Genomic DNA, 15,364 nt, shown 5'->3' with positions numbered 1-15,364 from the left:
ACAAAACAGGCAAAAATCCCTTCCTTTATGGAGCTTACATTCTGGTTTACTAGAACATGATAAATGCAAGGGGGCAAAGGAAACAGCAAAGGAGTTGCAACTTTAAATTTTTTTTTTTCTCAACGTTTTTTTATTTATTTTTGGGACAGAGAGAGACAGAGCATGAACGGGGGAGGGGCAGAGAGAGAGGGAGACACAGAATCGGAAACAGGCTCCAGGCTCCGAGCCATCAGCCCAGAGCCTGACGCGGGGCTCGAACTCACGGACCGCGAGATCGTGACCTGGCTGAAGTCGGACGCTTAACCGACTGCGCCACCCAGGCGCCCCAAGGAGTTGCAACTTTAAATAAAAGTGGCCAGAGAAGGCTTCATGGGGAAGTTGACATTTCGGGAAAGATGTAAGGACGGAGCAGGTTAAGCAGAGACCTGTGGGAAGGGTCTTCCCGGCAGAGGGAACAGCTTGTATGAAGGCTCAGAAGTTCAAGGGTACTTGGCACATTCAAAGAACAGTGGGAAGGGCAGTGTAGAGGGAACAGAGTGAGTGAGGGGGAGAGGACATGAGAATGAAACCAGAGGAGGAACAGAAGACATGAGATCTAGAATTTGTAGGCCACTAGATGGACTTTGGCTTTTGGTCTGTGTGAGATGGGAACCCTTGGAAGATTTGAGTGAAATCATCTGAACTATCCAAAAGGATCCCTGGTTGCTGATCCCTGGTTGCTACTACACATTGTAGTAGAATGAGGGAAGAAGCATGAAGACCAGTTAGGAGACCGTTGAAATTATCCAGGTGAGAGGTTGTGCTGGCCTGGCTCAGGCCGGTAGCAATAAAGGAAATAAGAAATATACTCCGAACGTATTTGGAAAGTAGAGAAAACAGGATTTGCTGCAAGTTTTGGGTTTGGGTTAGAAAAGGGCGAAGTCAAAGATCTTCAATAAAATGTATTCAATCGTTGATTCATTTTAAAGAATATTTACTGGACGCTACTATGCACAATCATATGTGCTGGCCACTATGCAAAGCCTTGAGGTAGTTGGTAAATTAAACCTATCATCCCTGCCCTCAAGGAGTTACATTCTAGTGACATGAGGACAATAAGTACCTAACTCTTTGGGTTATGACAATACAAGATGCATAATACAGAATCTAGTACACAGCAGGGCTCCATACATGGTAGGTATTACTGTTATACAGATTATTTAGCAAAATGGCAATATATTTAGGTATAGACAACATAAGTTGGTGCTAATGATATACAAATGAAAGGAATAATTAAGATGGAGTGGGATAGGGGCACCTGGGTGGCTCGGTCAGTTAAGTGCCAGACTTTGGCTCAGGTCATGATCTCACACAGTTCATGGGTTCCAGCCCTGTGCAGGGCTCTGTGCTGACAGCTCAGAACCTGATGCCTGCTTTGATTTCTGCGTCTCCCTCTCTCTCTGCCCCTTCTACTCTCACGCTCCCTCTATCTCAAAAATAAACAAACTTAAAAAAAAATTTTTTTTTAAAGATGGAGTGGGAGAAAGAGTTAAGTTAGTTCACATTCCTCCAATTTCCCAAATAATGCAACATTCACGTTTTCTGATTTTAATTTCAAAATGGTGGATGGCCCACTACCAGAAAAGTCAGGAAGCCACAACCATTGGACTTGAGCCCAACTCCGGGAAAGATTTTGGGTGCCTATTGAGATTAGAACAGCACAACTTTTTTGGTGACTTTTTAGGACTAGATCTCAGCAAGGGACAGTGGCCATGTCTGGAGACATTTTCAGTTGTCATGAACGGGGAGCATGGGGAAGAAGTGTGTTATTGGTATCAAGTGGGTAGAAACCAGCAATACTGCTAAATGTCCTATAATACAGAGGACACCCTCCCCTTCCGACTCACCAAGGGAGTATCCAGTCCAATGTGTCAGCAGTGCCCAAGATTGAGAAGCCTGAGATGAAGAAAAGAAATGTAGAGTTATCCAAAACCGTAACTATGTGGTCATAAACAAAATCAGTGGTTTGAGAGAAAAAGTGTCCACACTCTAACAAATGTGATGAACGCTGGATGACATCATCATGTCATTAATAAAAGAGGACACTCGGAAGAACAAATGTGTGCTGCCTTAGCTTTAGGCAATTATTCATTCTTCCTGCAGTCTTCACTGAAGGGTGTGCCAGTGCCTTTTCTTCTTTCTTTTAAAGGTCCTGTTTGCCTAGACTGGGATGTGCGGTGTTCTAGGAGCAGGGAGAGTCTGTTTGAAGACATTTTATTCTGGGAAAATTAATGGGACAGACAATGCAAAAGAAAAGAGACAAATTGTTCTTTTGGTTCCAAATAAATGCTTGTTTTCTGACACTGCCTGAATTTAAATGGTCCTCAGTTTGACTGTGAAATTAACACCTCTTTGAGGTTAATTGTGGGGGTGGGGTGCCATTCACACCACTTCCAGAGCTATTGTCTGTCTGGAATGCAGCACCAGCACTGGGTATATTTGCTTAACCAGCACTTGCTCTGTATCTCTTCGGCTTTCATCCGGATATTCCAACCCAAAGAATCAGACATTCGCACTGTTGACCCAGTTGCCATACTTGTCTCTCTCATCCAAGAAACCATTAAGAGAGGTCCATTGACCTTGAGCCAAATGAATTCACCCCTGTGGGCCTCACTTTCTTTCTCTTTAAAGTGGGAGAATGGAAAGAGTTCTGTATGGTCCTCTCGGCATGACTCTGCCTTGACCAACAACTTGCTTCTGGCCCTGGATTCTTTTGTTGGGTGCTGTCTCATCACCGAGAGCAAGGGGGTGGGGGGTATTGCATGGAAAGATGCAGAACTCATAATTACAGAATCCACCAGCCACAAACTCAGCTTCCTATTACCTGGGAGACCTTAGGAAAATCGTTCCAACTCTTTAGGGCCATCTGGCTACATTTTTAAGATTCCTTCTGTCTCTAAAATTATATAATTTTAGGAATCCTAAAATTGGTGACTCAAAGTTGAAAAGAATTTTGAACTTCATGGTGCTGCTACTCTGAAGGTACATCTTAAAAGGATAGTCGGCGAATGGTCTTGTGTACATTTTTATACTGATCACTTTTTCTTTGGGAAGTGAAAACTTTCTGATCATTCTTACATATTGTTAGGATTTATACCCACAAATGCCGAACCATTTTTAAGTGTTTTTGTCCGTGAGTACATATGCCGGTTTTTCCATAGCCCATAGCATTAGATTATATCATTTTTAATATTTTGGTTTAGTATAGTGATAACTTTATTTAAATTTATATCTCTATAACCATCAAAGAGCCCATCTGCATGCAACCATATTTCCTTTATACACACTGTTACCTGGACATTATGAAGCTGATGAGAAACTCATAGTAAAGAGAGCTTCTTGCCTTAAACGAGTGATTTCTTTTTCCCCAGTGAAGCTTCAAGGACAGGATATTGAAGCTACCAAGAAAATATTATTCTAGAGGAGATTTTGTTCTCCTCCAAAACTAAAACAAACAATCAGAAAACAAAACAAAACAAAAACCTAAAGGAAACATTGGATACTTCTCTTAAATTTATTATCAGGACAGCTGGGTGGCTCAGAGATCAAGCCTTGTTTAGGGCTCTGTGTTGGGTCTGGAGCCTGCTTGAGATTCTCCCTCTCTCTCTGTCTCAAAAATAAACAAACAAACAAACAAACAGACAGACATTTAAATTTATTGTCAAGGAAGGTGATCAAATCTACGTTTCTGAAGGTCTTTACTGGGCGCGCAAATTCTCCACTTACAGTGATGGAAGAAATGCAGAAGTGTTTTAAAAACAAAAGGAAAACTGGATTATTCACTGCAAGACCGCAGTCATCTCTGGATACTTGTGCTAAGAGTCCTTTAAAAAGTCTGGAGAACAAGGATAAAGAAAATGCACAAGAAAAATTCAAAATTGTTCCCAGATAATGTGTTTTATTAAACTTGTTCCCCCTTCTTATCTCGCTCGTAAATTCTCTCACCAGCCTGCCCACCTCCTAGCATTCATTCTCAATACAAAACCATAACCCAAGCGAGCTCTTTCTGCCCTCGGGTCCTGTCCCTGTGCTTCAATAAAATCACCTTTTTGCAAAAAAACAAAACAAAACAAAACAAAACAAAACCATAACCCAAGCAAACAAAATCCTGGCATGTTTCTTTTTAATTATTTTAGCCACAGAAATAATAGATATTCATTGTAAAAAAGCTAGAAAGATAGATCACAAAAGGAAGAAAACAGAACCCATCCATAATTCCATATCCCAGAGAGAGCCACTGTTAGCCTGGGTTCTGTCTTTCCAGATGTTTTTCCATGAAAACCTTTTCAAAAAGAAGTCATACTCTTCAAACTATTTCTGTCCCATCTTCTCGTTTAACAACATGCTATGTGCACTTTCTGGGGCTTTTTCTTCCCCATCGAAACCCACCCTGATTTATTTATGAATCCAAAGGTTACTTCTGTTGTGGAATCCTGACAATACTTCTTGCTTTCTATTGTTATATTATATTATATATGTTATATATTATCTGTAAATAATACCTTGTCACTTCACTTTTGTACACATCTTTAATTACTTCCTTACAGTAAATTCCTGGATGTGGCACTGTTAGACCTAATGGGGATGCTCACTCGTGGGCCTTTGACACACGGTGCCGTATCTCTAAAATCTGACACTGAAGTGACTTCATCTCTCCAACTCTGGATGATTGACATATGGGCCTGAAAGGGTCTTGCGTGGCCTTTCAATACCAGAAGGTTTTTGGGAATACAGTGATGATTTAGGAAGTGTAGGTGGTTCAGTTGAACCACGGCAGAAGAAGTTTCAAAGGTAACAGCTTCAGCGAGTCACTGTACTATTACGATTTCTGGTAAATAAGTGGGTGAAAGGCAAAACAGAAGGGCTTTCCTCTGAGGAAGAAAGAAACCAAACCTCACACAGTAACAAATCCAGATTTCACCCACAAAGGTAAAGGCACCCCTGAATGTAGGTTTAGTTCAATTAAAGATACATTGCAAATTGAAAATGCACATACCTACAACCTGGAAATTCCATTCCTAAATGCGGATTACTAAATTAAATTCTAAATAGAAAATTCTTACTTATAAGAATGTAAACTGGGGGTGGTGCCTGAGTGGCTCAGTCCGTTAAGTGTCCGACTCCTGATCTCAGTTCAAGTCTTGATCTCTAGGTCATGAGTTCAAGCTCTGCACTGGGCCCCGTGCTGGGTATGAAGCCTACTTAAAAAAAGAAAAGAAAAGAAAAGAACGCAAAACTGCAAACACAAATTGGAAACAACCTACATATCCGTCAATAGTGGAATGGATAAATTGATTACATTACATTCACACAATGCAATATTATAAAGGAGATAAATAAATCCTCTACATATGCCATGGATAGATTTTAAAATATACTTGTACGTTAAAAAAAGAGAAAGATAGATGCGAAATCATATGTGCAGAACAATAACACAGAGAACAACACAATACAATACAATAAAGGCAAAATATATGTATGTATATACAATCATAGCCTGAAGGACAGATACCACATTTATGAGTCTTTATTCCCCTTTGGTGAATAGAGAAATGACACCATTGGGGTGAGGGCAAGTGGTAGGAGAGAAGAAAATCTTTCAATTTTATCTGTAATATTACTTTAATAGTAAAAATCATGCTGTTTTATCAAACCTAAGATGCCATTGATGAAAAAAACCTCATATTATTTTATGTATCACTCAGGAAGAAAGTTGCCACAATATATAACTAATTTTAAGGTGCACCCAATTTCAGAGATGCTAAGATGTGAAAAAATGTGTGAAATTCTCTCCATATAAGGCAAAACACACAAGGTTAAGATCTGCTAATTCACGAAGTGGTTGGGGTACATGGTTATTGGTTATGTCACTCTGTGAGCTTTTAAGAACTTCTCCAAAGGAAAAGAACACATCAGATATTATAGGGAGTGGAATTCCTCCATCATATGTAGCATTTTAAATGCATACTGCTCACGTCACAAATATACTACTCTAAAGCCCAGCTGGCTTTTTATGTGTGGCCCCCAAATGAACTAGAATGTGGTGAAGGCGGGAGACATCTCCTTGAAGCTTTGTACCTTGAGAAGGATGACTTAACATTTACTCAAGAAATACTTGTTCGCTGCGTTGAAGTTCTCCCAGATGAAAACAGCAATCCCCAAAAACAGATCCTGTCTGTTCAATAACCCATGTGGGAGGAATTTGATGCTGCTGACTTAGGCGTGCAGCCTCACAGCTCATCAGGTCAGTGCAGAAAGCCAGGAATGTTCATTATAGGGTTATTCCCTTGGAAAAGAAGCAAACTGAAAACAAGGCTATTCGTCCTACCATTAGCCAGTAAACTGAAGCCGTCCAAGCTCCTCCCTTCAGTGTGAATGCATCCTAGTAGGTCACGTAGCACGGGAACTAACTTGTCTATAGTCCTTTATTTCTCCCCTTGGCTTAAAGAAAGTCTGTCTCTAGAAAGTATTCAGAAGAGGGGAGCAAAAAAGGTTTAGAGCTAGCATTGCCAGATAAGATACAGATTCTCGGATCAATTCATTTATCAGATCAACCATGAATGTGTTTTAGTAAGTCTATTTCACTGAATGGAAAGATCAGCAACAAATAACTTTTTGCTGTCAGCGTGTGTAACTATTACATGGGACATAATTATACTAGAAGTTTTTTCACTGTTTAGTTGAAATTCAAATTTAACTGTGTTTTATTTTCTAAATAGGACAAACCTATGAGTAGAATTAGCTTAATGAGAAAAAAAAAAGGGGGGGGGGGATAGGACCGGCAGCTAAAAGGTGAACCAAACATAGAGAATGGATTAGAAGTGGCTGCAACAGAGAAAGAAAAGAGGAGAGGGGAGGAGGGGTGGGAAGGGGAGCAGAGGGGAGGAGAGGCCCGGAAGCATCTGTGAAGGAGAGAATATTTGGGCTGAAGACTGTGTCCATCTTTCCTACTTTCTACTGGCGTGGAGGGGGTTCGTTCTAAACTGAGCGCTGAATGCGGTCCCGGGAGCCTCAGTCACCTGGTGGTCACTGCCTACCTGGTGTGTCCCTGAAGTCAGCCAGCGGCAGAGGTCTCTCCAGGAGAGAGGAATTGATCTGGCGGGCTGGCTCGGGGCCATCTCCTCAAACCTGGCTGCTCCCTTCCCTTCAATGCTGAGTCAACAATCTTGGGGTCCTTTCTTAACTTTGCATTGGAAGACCACGTACAGGGTGACCTAGAGCTCCCTGGGCCGGCTGGAGAATGGACAGCAGACGTCCCCCTCCCTGGTTAGGCGGCTCCTCCCGGGCGAACTGGAGAGCCTGAAGGCCTGGCCCCGGCCCACAAGCATTTTCTGTGGCAAGCTGGTAAGCTCACAACCTCCTCGCCTTCTAGAACACAGGCAGGCCCTGAATGCTGAAAAACATTGAAAAAAAAAATACCCCTTCCTGTTCTTCTCTAAGTTATAAAAATAGAAGGAAGGGGGGAGGGGGAGGCAGAGAGAGAGAGGTGTGAGGCAGACATTCCCTGGGTCTGAAGGAAGCAGCAGACTCCACCGTGTCTCACACCTTCCCTGGGTTTGTGTAGAGAGAGCTGTTGCTGCTGGCCTACCCTGCCGCCGGCACGCCGTCCGTCTAGAGCGCTTGATACCTTCTCTTTCCTCTTGCAATGGTTGTTGACGTGAGAATTTAGCTACTGGGTTTTTTTCGCCTTCTGTTTTGATCTCAAGGGGTTTAAAGTTACTTTCACTTTTGCAAACCCTGTGGCCCTGGTGGGAAAAAGCGCAAGCCCTCACCGTGAGCCCCGGGGAGGGAGGTTTGGGGAGAAGGTGCCCCCATTGGGCTGGTAGTTTTCACAGCCGGCAGAGGCAGAGCGACTCCCGAAGGGCAGGCTCTGACCACTGGCCCCGTTTCACTTCCTGCTCACAGCAGCGCAGTGGGGGAGGCCGCGTCGTTCCTGTTTTACAGAGGAGGAGACCGAGGCAGAACAAAGAGACGGGCTCACCTGCCATCTACGTGTAGGATACTGACATCTCTGGATATGTGATGAGAATGGAGACAAGACCGCTCTAAAACTGCCTTCGCAGAAACACTTGCAAGCAGATAAGAGGGTTGCTTTGACCAGCGGCTTAGGAAGCAAGGAGAAGGGGAAGGGGCCACGCACCCAGGGCCTTGCCACAGATGGGGCTCAGGTGGCCTGCCAGGAGAGGTGGGGAATCTGAGCGCAGGGCTTTTCTTGTGCTGAGTGGGCACAGTTAGCTTGGGAACAGAACGGAAGTGTTCTAGACCACTGAGCAGGGATGGTCCACCTTCTGGGCCCTCCTATCATTGTGCTTCTCGGCAGCTTTAAATAGCACGTTAGCAGCAAAGAGAGGAAGAATGGAAAACCATCCCTCTTCTCATTGACAGAATTCTCTTTTTAAAGACTCCTTTTTCGCTAGTGGTAAAATTTTGGAAGCTGGAAAGCGGAAAGACAAGTATTGACTGACTTAATAAACCCAAGGAAGCTGGACTCTTAGACATGGGCACCCGATTTGGAGAGGTTTATCAACCTCAACAAGGATTATCAAACATCTGAGGAAGAGCACAAGTCAGAAGCCTAAGCAAAGAGATGACAACTTAAAAACAAAACAAAAACACGACAGTCATTAATATTCTCTGAGAGAAAAGATGATGCATGTAGGAAATAAAAATAGGATTCTGTTTTTAAAAAACATGCAGATAACCAGAGTGAGTTTTGGAAAATAAAAATCTAAGAGCAGAAATGTACCTATCAATAAAAATGCTGGAGGGGCGCCTGGGTGGCGCAGTCGGTTAAGCGTCCGACTTCAGCCAGGTCACGATCTCGCGGTCCGTGAGTTCGAGCCCCGCGTCAGGCTCTGGGCTGATGGCTCGGAGCCTGGAGGCTGTTTCCGATTCTGTGTCTCCCTCTCTCTCTGCCCCTCCCCCGTTCATGCTCTGGCTCTCTCTGTCCCAAAAATAAAAAAAAAAAAAAAAAAAAAAAAAAAAAAAAAAAAGTTGAAAAAAAAATGCTGGAAGATAATTTTGAGGATATTTCTCAGAAAGTAGAACAGGGGCGCTTGGCTGGCTCAGTTGGTGAAGCTTGGGACTCTTGCTCTCAGGGTTGTGAGTTCTATCCCCACGTTGGGTGCAGAGATTACTTAAAAATAAACTCTTAAAAAAAAAAGTGGAGCAGAAGATTAAGAGATGGAAAATAAGAGAGAAAACATTTGCTAGATATTAAAGAGTGTCCAGAAGGCTAAACATCCACACAAATGAATTATAGAAAGACAGATAAAATAAGCAATGAAAAAGCTAACAAAAAAAGTTTCAGAATAAAAAGGTCTCATCAAAGTTCACCACAATAAATTCATACGGATTCTTTTTTTTTTAATTTTTTTAGTGTTTATTTATTTTTGAGAGAGAGAGAGAGAGAGAGAGAGAGCATGAGCATGAGCAGGGGAGGGGCAGAGAGAGAAGAAGACACAGAATCCGAAGTAGACTCCGTGCTCTGAGCTGTCAGCACAGAGACCGACGCGGGGCTCGAACTCACAAACTGTGAGATCGTGACCTGAGCCAAAGTCAGACGCCTAACTGACTGAGCCACCCAGGCACCCCAAATTCAAATGGATTCTTACCACAACTTACAAAGAGAAAAATCCCAAAATCTTCCAGAAAAGAAAAAAAAAATTTTTTTCACTTTCAAAGTACCAAGATTCAGAATGGCTTCAGATTTCTCAGTAAAACCATGGAAACTGAAAGACAATAGAGAAATTCTGAGGAAGAACGGGTTCCAATTGAGAATTCTGTGCCTAAGACAATTAAATTTCAGTGTCGATGAGAGACATTTTTATATATACAATTTCTTGCCATTTTTACCTCCTATGTGCTTCTTTCTCAGGAAGTAAGTCTAGCAGGTGCCCCCCAAAGGTAGGGATAAAACTACCTTGGAAGGACAGAGACGGGGAACTCAACTCGCAAGCGACATAAATAGAAAACCTAAGTCGTGAACATAAGCCAGGCCAGAATCCAAGACCACTGGGGCTGTGATTTCATTTCATTTTTTGTTTTTATCCGATTACCATGCTAACAAGAGTTCAACCAGATTTATTATGAAAGTAATCAGCCCCTGGGCCATCTTCTTTTTCCCACTACTAACTCTTCCTCTGAAACAACCACTGTCATCCCCTTTTGCTATCTCGTTTGGCATTGCCTCCGAGTCATTAAATAACATAGTCCTACTTCTTGAGGTTGCCACTTTAGTCATTCCCTATGTATTCTCTACTCTGAAAGTTAAAAATGATTCTCTACTCTGAAAGTTAAAGATGAGCCTGGCTGGCTCAGTGGGTTAAGCATCGGACTCTTGATTTCAGCTCGGGTCATGATCTCATGGTTCATGAGATTGAGCCCCGGTGCCCAGCTCTGCACTGACAGTGTGGAGTCTGCTTGGGATTCCCTCTTTGTCTCTCTCTGCCCCTCCCCCACTCACGCGTGCTCACACTCTCTCTCAAAATAAATAAATAGACATTAAAAAAAAAAGATGATTCCCATTCTGCCGCCACCACCACCACTTTTTGGATAGGTCTGCTTATTCTGGAAGTTGTTTCTTGCCTTAATTTCCACACTACACTAAAGCTTTGGGTTGTGTTTCCTATCACTCAAGTATGTTTCATATGGTGTGTGTGTGTGTGTGTGTGTGTGTGTGCGTGTGCGTGTAATTTGATGATTGAGTCAATGGGTTTGAAGTAAAGCAAAGACAAGGAATCAGTAAAAATAAAAATTCCTATAATCAAGACAAGCACACAAATGTGTGAATAAGATTTTCAACAGAAACATAACAGAGACCATGGAGAATATAGGGCAAAATAGAGAAAGTGTTAATAAGTCGATTTATCAGGGCAGCACACGTGAGAAATAAAAGCAAGTTCAAGATCAAAGAAACTACTCAGCCTTCTTACTTTAGATACAAATTGGCAATTAGCCTAGATCACCTTACACAGTGACCACAGAAGGGCTATGGGATCCAAACAGGAAGTATCAGTCTCAGAAATCTTAAAAGCCCCTGATGTGAACTTCTACTCTTTGATCTGCCAGCACCAATTTTTCCTTACGAGGACAGACCCTCTTTTTTTGGAGAACTCCTCCTCTCTCCAGGATAAGCATATATGTGGTGCTAGCAAAAACTTCTTGTCCCAAACATTTTATTCTGAAGCCCTGTTGATCAAGCTAGAGGCGGATATGTGATATAAAGCCATGCGAATTCAAATCCTTCCCTGAGATGTTATAGAGAGTCCTACAGAGCGCAGATGATCCTTCTTAATGGTACCACGAGTCACCTAAAAATCGGAACTTCTGAAATATACAAGAAAAAAGAAAAGAGATATTGAGGGATGACTACTAGCCTCCACCACAATGACCTACTAAGACAATGTAGCAGGATATTATAACTGGAAATTCTCCCTTACACCACAGCCCTGGGGAGGGCGGGTTCTGTGCCATGTTTTTGCTTTAGAATGTATCTGCATCAATGGGGTAGGTTTCAGATTATGCAGATTTACAAAGGAAAGGAATTTGAAAACTCATTCTGTGACTGTGAATCCCTTGGGTGTTTCAAGAGGATTAGAGAGGGAGCAGGAGGGAGAATTGGGCAGAGGGGGGCAGGGGGGGAATGGCTGCCACTGAAAAAGTTTGCTGTGAGCTCCTGGGCCTCTCCACCGGGGTGTTTGCGAGAGGACAAGGCTGTAACTGCCCCTTCTCCTCAAGTCCAGTGAGGAGGCCTCCGCAGAATGTTGTGACGGGACATTGGTTAAAAGATACGTTTGCATAGAGCTGCTGTCATTCCTAGGGCCCTGCTCTACCATTCTTCTTTGAGGAAGAAGTAGGGGAGAGTTGCTCCTGATTAATTTGAAGGGTGATGATGGAGTCTTCAAAAGGACCCCCTGGAGAGCCTTGAGCTGGGAGATACAGGGAACCAATGCTTGACTTACACTCTTACACTCACAGCAGACTGTGGACTGGGTCTGAGTCCTCTGTAACAAATCTAGAGTGAGAAGGGCTGACCTCAAGCTTTGGTGGTGGCACCCAGGAGCAGCTGCTGGGTTGAGATGGGTCTACATCTTTTCAGAGCAAGGGATGTGGGCTGTGGGGGCAGAGTCTGCGTGAAATTGACCTGGGCTTTTTGAAAGACCTCCTTAAGAGATAAGGACAACTCAGCAGAAAAAGGCTAGAGATGTTTGTCATTAGTGCCCAGAGCCCATTAACACAGAAGGCAAGTCACATACCTCTTATGCTCAAAACCCTGCAAGTAGAAGCCCGAATTATTACAATATCCCAGGAAGGTACTCCTGTCCTTGCTTTTCCCCAGAAGCAGCCGGTTGAAATCAGCTCAGGCCCTCTATGTAGAATATTCTTCATCCAGGTATCTGCAAAGTATGCTCCTTTACTTCCTTTACATGTTGTCTTAGGTTGAATTCCTTAGAAGCAGAGCCTGTGACAACGTGTTTTGTGCAGTAACTCCTTGAGGGAGTGCTCTCAGGAGAAACCTGTAAGAAGCAAGAGAAGGAGAATAAGGCAGAGGAAGCCACTAAGCGAAGGTGTGAGTTCTAACTTCCCCTACCTGATCCCACGGAGAACTCAAAATATGAATGGCACTACAGAATTGTCCTACCTTGATGCAAGGAAACCAGGTTATATATACCACCTATCAATCAGTTACTGGTTGCAGGCTTCCCCTCAGTGGGATGTATAAACTTCCAGGCATCTCCTGGCAAAAGGGCTCTTATCAGCTGAAGACAAGTGTCAGAAGGATGACCTGTGAGTCATTATGACAGCTAACACAGGGACTGGGACATGGGAGCACTCTCCCAACAAACGCGAGCTGGGAAGGTCGCCAACAGTGTCTACTATGGGTATCTGAAACAGTCTTATCTTCCTGCCTTGAATTATTGTTTCCACCACTGGTATCACTTCCTAACGTTAATATCTTTTACTTTTTTTTTAAATTATTGCTTATTTCCTACAGCTAGGATGTAAGCACCAGAAGGGAAAGGATTCTATTTTGTTCACTATTATAGCTACATGTGATACCTAGAATATTACTTGATTCAACAAACACATACTTGTAGGTACTTAATAGATTCTTATTGAATGAAAGACTAAATGAATAAATGATTGAACAAGAATCTGGAGGGGAAATGTTTTAAAGGAATGTGGGAGACAAAAATGTTGCTTTTTTGGATACTAACCATGTTTCATGCTCATTTGAGAAGCTGATTACTGAAGATACCAGTAATCACTTATAGGGAAAGTTTGCCCCTGGGAAGCAATACTATTGAATGGAGAGCACAATGTGAGGTGCTTGTCTCACGAAGAGGCGTGATGCTGTGTATTGATTTAGTATAGAGAGGACTCTATTTGAGCCCTAGTGATCTGGCATACCAGATGGCTGGAAGAAGGAGTCTGGGAAACCTGAAACTAACTATGTATATATGCGTTGGTATCTTCTACCTCAGTGGCTCTATCTATCTCAGTGGGTCTGGAGGGTTGGCCCAGCTACAACTGTACCAGCCAGAAGCATCTCTGAAGATGCTGTCACTAGAGGAGTAGCCCTGCCCAGAAGCAACAGCCCTGTCTGTCCTGTGCTGAGAGTGTCCAGAGAGGCTAATCAAATCTCCCCTTTGAAAAAATCAATATAGACTTCTCATCCCTGGGAAAGCTAAACCTGCATGTCAGATTCACCTGGGAGCTTTAAAAAATACTGATGCTCAGGTGTAAGCCCAGACCAATTGAACTCAGATCTGTGGAACGGGGGCCCAGGCAGTGGTATATCAAGAAGGTCCTCAAGTGATTCTAATGTCCATTCTAGGTGGAAAAGCCACCAGCAACAAAGCAAAGGAAAGGACATTTTCAACTTGCGTAAGCAACAGTGAACACATTGACTGGTTGCTTATGGAAGTTACATGGTAGGAAATCGCATTCCCAGTCTTCAAGGAACACCGGCTCCCAAGGAAAATTTAAACAGTTCTGTATTTGAGGCTCAGGTTATGTCGGGGAGGCTGCTGTCTCACTGGGGTAACATCTCACTTTCCTCCCTGATAGGTGACTGTGGCAGGCCCGGGGCCTACGGATCTCCCTCATTCCTTAATACTCACCTTCCTCTCTTCACCTCCCACTGTCTTTAATGTTTAGCCAATCTGGTACGTCTCCCCAACCAGACCCTCCCACCTACAGACTTCCATCTGTGAAAATTTAAAAAGCGAAACCTCACTAAACTGGGGTCAGGAGGTTCAGCAGGGGGAGCTCTCACACCCTGCCACTTTTCAATTGCAGACCTAACAGGAAGAGAGGGACCCAGGACCTAAGTGGATACTACTTTATTACCCCAGCAGTAGGAAAAAGGTCTCTCCTCCTCTCCACTCCCCCAGCAGTCCAGCCAATGAGAAATTCACAATCGACCAATGGAAAGCCACTGTACTTCAAACTCCTGGTTTACTTCCATGGACTTTTTGTTTATAACAGCCTCCCCAGTGTCCTCTCTTTCCTCTATAAAAGGGCAGTCTTCTCCTTTGTTCTAGGGCCTTGTCTATGATTTTGCCACAGATTGCAATTCTGTTATTCTAGAATAAACCCATCATTTGCTGATAAAATAACTGGCAGTTTTATTTATTTTCTTTTTTTTTTTTAATGTTTATTTATTTTTGACAGAGAGAGAGAGACAGAGCATGATTGGGGAGGGGCAGGGAGAGAGGGAGACACAGAATCTGAAGCAGGGTCCAGGCTCTGAGCTGTCAGCACAGAGCCCGACGCGAGGCTCTAACTCACGGACCATGAGATCATGACCTGAGCCAAAGTCGGACACTCAACCCAACTGAGCCACCCAGGTGCCCCAGTTTTATTTATTTTCTTAAAAAATGTTTATTTACTTATTTTGAGAGAGAGAGAGAAACTGTGAGTTGGGGAGGGGCAGAGAGAGAGAGAGAGAGAGAGAGAGAATCCCAAGCAGGCCCTGGGCTGTCAGCATAGAGCCCGACGCAGGGCTCAGTCACAGGAACCATGACATCATGACCCGAACCAAAATCAAGAGTCCGATGCTTAACCAACTGAGCCTTCCAGGCGCCCCACTGGCAGTTTTGTTTTTAAGGCTAACACATCTTTGTGCCCTTATAATTAATCCTAAACCACTCAGGCTCGGTCGTTCATTTGAAGCTGACAGCCTTCCTCCTACACCCAGTTTCTGAGGGCCTGCAGCAGGTGGGGTGGCCTCTGAATGCAGTGCCTGAAGACACTAGAGAGGTAAGGTGGGGAACAGAATAGAGAGAAAGAAGGAAGGAGAACCTTCCCCTATGGCTTA

Source organism: Prionailurus bengalensis, chromosome C2 (genome assembly GCF_016509475.1).
Source record: "Prionailurus bengalensis isolate Pbe53 chromosome C2, Fcat_Pben_1.1_paternal_pri, whole genome shotgun sequence".
Classification (NCBI taxonomy): domain Eukaryota; kingdom Metazoa; phylum Chordata; class Mammalia; order Carnivora; family Felidae; genus Prionailurus; species Prionailurus bengalensis.
The sequence above is the reverse complement of the archived record's forward strand: the minus strand, read 5'-3'. Positions refer to the sequence as shown.